This window comes from Nycticebus coucang, chromosome 5, assembly GCF_027406575.1.
Source record: "Nycticebus coucang isolate mNycCou1 chromosome 5, mNycCou1.pri, whole genome shotgun sequence".
NCBI classification, from domain to species: domain Eukaryota; kingdom Metazoa; phylum Chordata; class Mammalia; order Primates; family Lorisidae; genus Nycticebus; species Nycticebus coucang.
Window position 1 is genome coordinate 99490700 of NC_069784.1, and position 9024 is coordinate 99499723.

The following is a 9024-nucleotide window of genomic DNA, read 5'->3' on the forward strand; positions in this document are numbered from 1 at the left end:
TTACTTCCTACATTTGTAAAAACGAGGATAATTATGAGTATCTACTTGATAGAGCGCGTATGAGTAAACAAAATTATACATCTAAGGTGTGCTGTGACACAGAGCAGTGTTCAAAAAGGTCCTATGTTATTTTCCTGTTGCTGCTGTAACGAATTACAGTTAGGGTGGCATGGTGATGGCTTGAGGTAGTCATGGATACAGTTAAGGAGAACAAGAGCAAGTAAAGTTTTAGCAAGGAAAGAAATGTTATCTTAATGGCTTGTAAAGCAAGCCAGGGCTCCTAGTGATTGCAGGGATCATGGAAAGCACAGTACTGGATTTTACACACAACTTTGGAGGGCTATCAGTTGCTTCTTAGAAGTTTCCCAAGATCCTAATCAGGTTGTCCTCAAAACAACTCAAGTCAGTCTGAGTATAACTACATCTATCCGTCCACATTAGAAAGTCCTGGAACTTTGATTAATCTCTCTCTCAAGGCAACCCATTTGCAAGGTCTTGATTAGCCCCATTCCCATGACAACTCACAATGACAATTTAGGTCAGCCTGACTCAAGCCAGTCTGAAATAGCCAAAATAGTCTCATTGCATACACCACCTGCCCTGCTCATGTCTTAACTGCCTACCTAACCTTACCACACACTTGGAGGCTTAAAGCAACACAAATTCATCATTCTGAAGTTCATAAGACTTTTTCACTGGGTGATAATCAAGGTGATGATAGGACTGCATTTCTTCTGGAAGCTTTGGGGAGAATTCCTTCTCCTGCCTTTTTTAGTTTTCAGAGGCTGTGTGCATTCCTTTGCTTGTGGCCCTTCCTCGTTCCAATCTCTCCTGTTGTTGTATCTTTGACTCTGCCTCCCTCTTTATAAGAACCCTTCTGATTACATTGGAGCCACCCAGATAATCCCATCTACTCTCTCATCTCTAGATCCTAAGCTTAATAATATCTACAAAATCCTTTTTGTCTTATAAGGCATTGTATTTACACAGTCATGAAATTAGAATGTGAACTCCTTTGGAGGGGCCACTAGTCAGCTTACCACAGGTGCTATAATTTTCTTGGTAACTGCAGAGTTTGTCATTGCATGGTTAATGAATGTTTTATTCTCCTAAACATTTTTTGTAATTGGGGCTATGGAAAGAACTTAATCTTTTAAGAAATTATTTTGATATTATTAAAAATTAAATAATTCATTTGTAAAGTATTTACATCAAAATTTTCATGATGGTTCTGGTTTGTTTTCTTTTTCTTTCTTTCTTTCTTTTTTTCTTTTGAGACAGAGTCTCACTCAGTCACTCTGGGGGGTTGAGTAACATGGCATCAGAGCTCACAGCAACCTCAAACTCTTGGGCTCAAGTGATCCCCTTGCTTCAGCCTCTTGAGTAGCTGGGACTATAGGTGCCTGCTACAATGCCCAGATAGTTTTTCTATTTTCATTAGAAATTCTCAGGGTGCTCTTAAACTCCTGAGCTCAGGCAATCCACTGCCTTGGCCTTCCAGAGTGCAAGGATTACAGGTATGAGCCACCTGGCCTGGGCTGGTTTGTTTTCTTAAGGTCTTCTTTGGAGAAGCATATATGCACTGATAGTACTAGATGTGCCTTTGCACATTATCCACATTCAATAAATATTTATAAATACGTGTGTAACAGTGAATTTGATAGTAGAGGGAGATAATTGAAGGAATATTTGGATGAAACGGAATGGTTACTTAGGGTCCCCTTTTCCCTTTTGCTGACCTGTGATGAAAGTTCTCTTTAAGAGACTCAAAATTTCTGATGTCTTTCAAAGTTATTTTCTTAGAAATAATCTAAGATATCAAAATCTAGATAAAATAAAAAGCTGAAAATCATGTTTATTTTTTCCTAGATTGTTTATTATTTTATATGAAAAAAGAGTCCAAGCGGCATGTTGATGGTCCCAAATAAATACCTATTACTACCCTTACAACATTAACAAGTTTAGAGAAAAGACATCTGTAGTATCTATTGAGAAAATTTCTGCTACCCCATTCCCCAACTTTCAGGAAAATAGAAGGCTTTAATGCAACATAAATATTAAATTGAGCCCTAGATCACAAAGCAAAGTTTCATTTTTCTGTGGTGTTCTTTCTCAGAAATAACAAGAGTAATATATCTGGCACATTGTGATGGCATATTTCAGTAACACTTCATCCATCTAATAAATGGGTCCTAAAAACATTTGCTATTTTTATACATAAGTGGGTAGAACAAGTGATTATTCTGGAAATAAAACTTGGATCTGTGCCTTGTTTTAGAATTTAACTTAAAAAGGCAGAAATATGAGTTGCCTCAAATTATAAAACTAAAAAATACCTTGCAACATTGAGGAATTTAAAAAACTTTTCCTCTTAGCTTTTGAAATACCAGTCAAGTTAATTTTAAGGTTCACGGCATTAAAATCAACCTGTTTTCAAGATGGTGTCAGTCTTTACTTAAGAGGTGAGATTAAAGAGATGGAGAAAGAAGCAAGTTTTGCGAAAGTATAGCTACTTTTAACAACAAAACCCACAAGGTGCTTTTAGTCATTGAAAACAGAGCTGAAAAATAAGCTGATTGGAAAGTCCAAAGTTTGATTGTGAATATTACATAATTTTTAAAAAATGCCTTACCTGTAGTGTGATCATAAATAATTTCTTCTGTCTAGTCACATATTATTTGTCATTTGTTATTCCTAAACACGTATGGGATTTTTAATTCGGCATTTATTATAAGTAAAAATGAGATTTTTCTAGTGCATTTGCTACCTCTTCCAAAAAGGCCTGCAGATTGATTTTTTGATTGTTTAGGAGCTGTGCAAGGACTGGATAGACTGAGTTGGTATATCTTTTTTCCTAAGAAGAAATAGTGCTACAAAAAGAACTGTACAGAAAAGTCATGTTTGTAGGAAGCCACATAACTTGATAACAGAAAAGAAGAAAGCTTTTGCTCTATGAAAATTAGGCAGCCTGAAACTACCTTGGCCTCATATTCCAAAGAAACCTCTTACAAATGACCTGTTCAGAAAGCCTAACTCATTCAATGATGAGTAATATTTTAAAAGGACAGAATTGATTTTTAAAATGTAATTTTTTAAAAGAACATCTTCCTCTTTCCCCTTCAATTTCCTTTTCCTTTCTTTAAAAAATATTTATTGACTCCTTTCACTTTCCTTCTCCTGAGCCAGGCAAAGCATCTGTAGACTCTGTAGGGCTAATAAAACTGCTGGAGTTGTTGAGGTGGGCAGGGCCTAGAAGGTAACTATCTGGGTTATGAGTTTGATCACATATGGGAGAAAGGAGAAAATAATAAATTGAGAATAACGAGAACCAGATTTCTCACTATTAGATAAAGGCATTACAAATATGGAAAAACCGAAGGCTAGAAATCATCCCTGTGGGGTACTGATTTTAAATTGGGTTATCACTGGGTATGCACAGCTTTTTATCCACCGTAGGGACAGATGTGTTTTTTGTGTGTGTGTGCATGTGTGTCCGTGTGTGTGTGTGTGTGTTTGTGTTGTGTGTGTATAGATAGATATTTCCTACCTCTGCCTGTTGCAAAATCCTAGAAACAACTGAATCTCAGGAGCAGCAGGCAGAGCTAGTGCTCAGATATTGGTTTCTAAATACCATTCTCCTCTAAGGTACATCATGTTTTCCTTCAGGAAGTAAGTTCCTTAAATGCCACCCCTACCTGCAACTGGGAAAAGGGAAATTACCATGAGAAATCTTGGTTTCAGGGTCGCACTAGACCTGCCTGATATGCACCAATAAAGTAGTTGTTGTTAAACTCTACAGTTCTCCCTTCTAAAATCAGGTCTGAATTCAAGGCCAAAGAAGGTGCATGAGAAAGGTAAACCTAAATCCCATTTAGAATAAGAGCATCACAATTGTCTGGGAAACATAATTTTTAGTGACCAACCTTTGCAGTACAGGAAGCCACACTAAAAGACAGTTGGAAAAGATGGTGAGCCAGCCAGTAAACTATAATCACTGTAGGAGTATACAGTAGCTTAAAATACTAACTTAAAGACATGGAGGTGATGATAAATAATAATAAAAGTGATGTTCATCTTTTTTTATTCCAATTCACATTAAGAATATCACCTTTTGACTTCAGAGTATGCCCGGAATTTCATGAAGTATAGTTTTTCTGGTGTTTTTTGATATCAATTTTCACTGGGTCTTGCTCTTGAGATTTCTCTTCATGGATTCTTGTTTTCACTGGTTTTTCTGTATTCCCAAAGAATTTTGTCTACTTTTGGAAGTGTTTGATACAAAATTGAGTCTGAGACTTAAACATGGGTCTAAATTCTCAAAAATTGGTTGCAAACTTAAATTTTTTTTTTTCTAGTAACTTTCGAAAAATTTCTAGAATAAGGAAAGAAAGCATTGGTAGTTGCCACATGTTGAGGTCTTCAGAAAAGAGACTCTGAGATGAAATTCAGCATGATCTCTTAATAAAGAGATCAATGCTTGCAGCAGGGAGGGAGAGGACACAGCAGGAGAAGTTATGTTGGGCTCAGCACAACTGTAGCCTCAGCTGACTCCATGGGAGAAGCTCTGGAGCTGGAATTAGAGTTGCCTGTGTCGGGTGAAGATTACCTGACTTTCACACCCTGTGTGACATCAATGACATCAATGATTTGTCATTGATGGAGGCCACTGGAAGGCACATGTGATTTCTGTACACCAAGTCTTCCTGAAGAAGTGGGCAACTGAAGGCTGTCGGCAGACAGCACTACTCACAACCGGTGCAACATGCCCTTCCTTGGAAATGGACTGTGGGAACTCATTACAGGGACCTAGTGGCTACCCTCTGAATAAGCACTCTCCTGCGCGGTGGTTTTCATCTGATTTAGAGCTGTTTACGACTAGAAAATGTCAAGAATCACTGAATTATTGGAAAAGATCATTATTTCTGTACCTTCACCGGTTTTATCTGGAAATCTAAAGTTAATCTAGAAAGCTTTGAACTGAAGTTAATTTCTGAAACGACTTGGTAAAAATTTCATGTTCTTACAGTTGACAAATCCATTAAGTATATGTTAGAATTTATGAATACTGAATACCCTGTAATTATATTACATTACTAAAAGCTAAGCCCCACCAATGGTTACACAGGTATTTCTGAAATGCTGGAATTTTTATAGAGGTTTAATTTACATGACTTAGTGTTTGAGAGAGTACTGTCTACGACCAAGAGGGGGCAGCAGAGGGCCACCAGCACAGAGAAGGACTGGAACACGTCAAAGGAGACTGTTTTCTAGTTTGGACTCCAAGATCTAGAGAGAGAAACAGATTTATACATTTATTTATGCTACATACAGAAAGAGTTTGGGTTTAAGAAAAATTAGTTATAAGCATGTTGAGAGAATGTGTAGTTGTTTGTGGGTAGCTCTTAGGGGACAAAAATTCTGAACAGAGAGAAAATAAGTAAAACCCAGATTATAGGGAAGCCCTGAGCATGTCAGGAGATTGTGTGCTTTCCAGATCTGTGATCTGCCGTTACTTCTGGGCTACATCAGAGCTACTCTGAAAACAAGATACTACTCTGTTGACTACTCTGGAAGCAAGATAAACTTTTCAAAAAATATATTTTTTCCTACTAATTCCTATTATTTTTTCCAAAGAAAAAATTTCCCCAGAGAACAGTCTTAACTTTTAATAATCAAACTACCTTTTCCTTTAAGTTTCTAGTTTGACTCTTATTATTTTTGTTGCTCTGACATTTTATGTTTTCTTTTAAAGTATTTGTTATTTTTATTTCCTTTTCTCTTTTAAGTAATTTAAGTATAAGAAGGTTATATGTTTGTCTGAATATAACTTTGTCATATTTTACATACATATTAATAGAAAGAGATCTTATTTTTTGAGATTTTCTCAATATTCTTTATGGGAAGATTTGGTTTTCTTTTAGCCTAATAATTATTTAGGACACGTTTTCCATTTTCCACAAGGACGAGCCTTTTTGTTTAAGTCATTATCATTAAATTACAGCTTTATTAATTTTAGCTAGGATATGACGTTTATCACTTCTATTTTGGGGTAACTGAAGTTTTGTGTCCTAGTAATTCATTAATCTCCGGTTCATGAATTATTGAAGAGAATATATTTTCTAATATAAGTTATATATTTTCTGTCTAAACTCAACCTCATTCATTAATTAGAATAATTTTAGCCTTTTCAACAATTTGTAAGTTTTAAGAAATAATCATTTTGTGCTATCAAAGCCTGATGCTATAGTTTGAATTTTTGTGTTTCCTCTCTCCCCGAATCTATATGTTGAAATATAATCACCAATGTTAAGAGATAGGGCCTTTGGGAAATGAACAGGACAGTCCCCTGATAAAAAGACCTAGGGAAGTTCCTTCATCCTTTCCACCACATGAGGACAGCTAGAAGGTGCTGTCTATAAAACAGAAAGTGAGCCCTCATCAGACACTGAATCTGCTGGCACCTTGATTTTGGATTTCCTAGCTTCCAGAATGGGATAAATTTCTGTTGTTTATAAGCTACCCAGTTTATACTACCTTCTTATAGTAGCCTGAATACACTAAGATACATAAAAAGTATTGACATATTGTACGAAAAATTGTAAGTTTTCTCTCTTTTTCACATTTCCAACAGATTTTATTATATACATTTGATGCTGTGCTTTTCAGCACATACATGTTCATTGTTCTGTAACTCTGACATAGGTAGTACCCCATAAGTAGTACCTTGTCAGAGATCCTACTTCATAGTCTTTCACAAGCCTGAGAAGTCCAGGGAGTTTTATCAGTAATTTTCTGCTTAGGTGGTATGCAGAATTCACAGGTTTGTCCTTTCTATGCGTCTCAAAGTTTATAATCTACTCCCCCCCATTCTTTGTATTGTTTCCTTGCCTTAAAATTTCATTAACCGTCTTCTATGAAGGGTGATCTTGCCAGTCTAGAATCCACTGACTTGATGTTGGCCTTCCTCTCTTGTACCTTCACTGTAGGGATATAAAATTTTGTTTTTGAATCCACAGCCAGGGAGCAAGTGGCTCCCGGGATTCCGGTTCTTGCAGACACTTATATACTGTGGCTCTTCTGGAAATAAGTGGCATGTTTCTCCATCCTCACTGCTTGCTTTAAATCTTTAACTATTTTATTAAGTTGTCCTTAACAGGGCAGTGCCTGTGGCTCAAGGAGTAGGGCACTGGCCCCATATCCCAGAGGTGGTGGGTTCAAGCCCGGCCCTGGCCAAAAACTGCAAAAAAAAAAAAAAGAAAAAGAAAAAGAAAATGTAACAAAAAAGAAAAAAAAAAGAGTCATGAAACATATACTCATGTTAATAGTGAAAGAATTTTTTTGAATTTTCTATTAGTAACTTGGAACCAATTAGTAAATCCAACTTTATATATGGCCAAGTTAATTCCACATAATCCTGAACTTTCTTACTTGAGAATGTTTTAAACATCTATTTAATGTAAATTAATAAAAGTTACAGAACAATGAACATTTATGTGTTTTTCAAGTTCAGAAAACTTGAAAAGAATGCTATCACATTAAAAAACATTCGTGTATCTTTGGAATATTGGAATATTGATTAAGAAAAGCCTACCTGCTATCTGAACTTTGTTGGCTCTGTGACCTTAATCAGGCCATTTAACTTCCCTGGACTTCTATTTACCCTTTTTCAAAACAGGAATTGGGCCAGTGGTACCAGGTGGATCTTCCTCCCAGCAGGTGTTTAGAAAGAGAGAGGGCTGCTTTTGTTGTCACAAAAATTGAAGAGTGGGGCAGAATATTAGTTATCCTTTAATACACTACATGGGACAGTGTTATGTTATAGAGGATTATCTCAACACGAAGGTCAGTGATGTACCGTTGGAAACATTGGCAGATGATCATTAACCTTGACTAAGCTTCTTTAAAATAGTTTCATTTCTGTGGTTCTAGAAAATATGTTGAAAAACACAGGAAAAAAATCACCTCCAAGAAAGTCTCATATCTCTTTTTATCTGATAAAAATCCTTAATACAACAGATAATTGTGTTAACATCTTAGGTTGTTTTTCAGTGTCTTGGACTATTGATTAATAATCGCTGGAAAAATGAATTTATAATCCCTGCATAAAAATCTTATCATCCACACATTCTGATTTTTTAAATAAACGTTCAAAATTTTAGTATAGTTTTAAATTTAAAGAAAAATTGCAAAGAATCTCCTAAAACCAGTATTTTGAATATTTTCATTAGATGATGGTAGTGATAGTGGATAAGGAGGATGAAATAATACAACTGACATAATGGGACAAAGCCTTAAACTACAGCAACAAGATTAAACACAACTAGTTCTTTCAACTATACTCTTGCAAGTTAATCAGTTTTATGCTGTGTTTATTGAGACAGTAGACTAGTGCACCAGAGAAAGCTCCTTCCCTAATAAACTATTCAATACTGAAGTCATTGGCTACTGTATGAGATATTAGAAATAATGGAATAAAATTCCTGCTAGGCTTTGAATTTCTAAGTGGCAGAGACTGCATCATATTCATTTTTTATATGCAGTATCCAGCATATACTGGGTGTTCAGTAAATATTAATGAAACTGAATTGTAATGTGAGGAAGGGAAGAGAATATTGCCTCTCTATTCTAACCTTCTTCTATAGATAAATTTTTGTTTGCAGTACACATCCACAGTTAGTGCAAGAAATAATTTTCTTTGAGTTTTTCCCTACGTTGCTAGTTGCAAACCTTTATGCTATGTAGTTGAGACTTCACACAAAAATGCTGTCTTTAGACTACCTCTAGAATTTTTTTTGGCTGCTCTAGAGGATTAAGAACTTCCATGCTTAGAATCCCATATCTGACCAGTTCCTATAAAATAAGCAGGGATTGCATTTTCTTATGTAAGAGGAAATTTACTTTGCCACAAATATGCCTAACATATTTTCTTCATATTCATACTGAATATAGTAAAGTCTAGATTATGAGGCATGAATTCTGCAGCTCATGAATTATAGAGATTTTAGATTCTTTTCTCTTACTTTT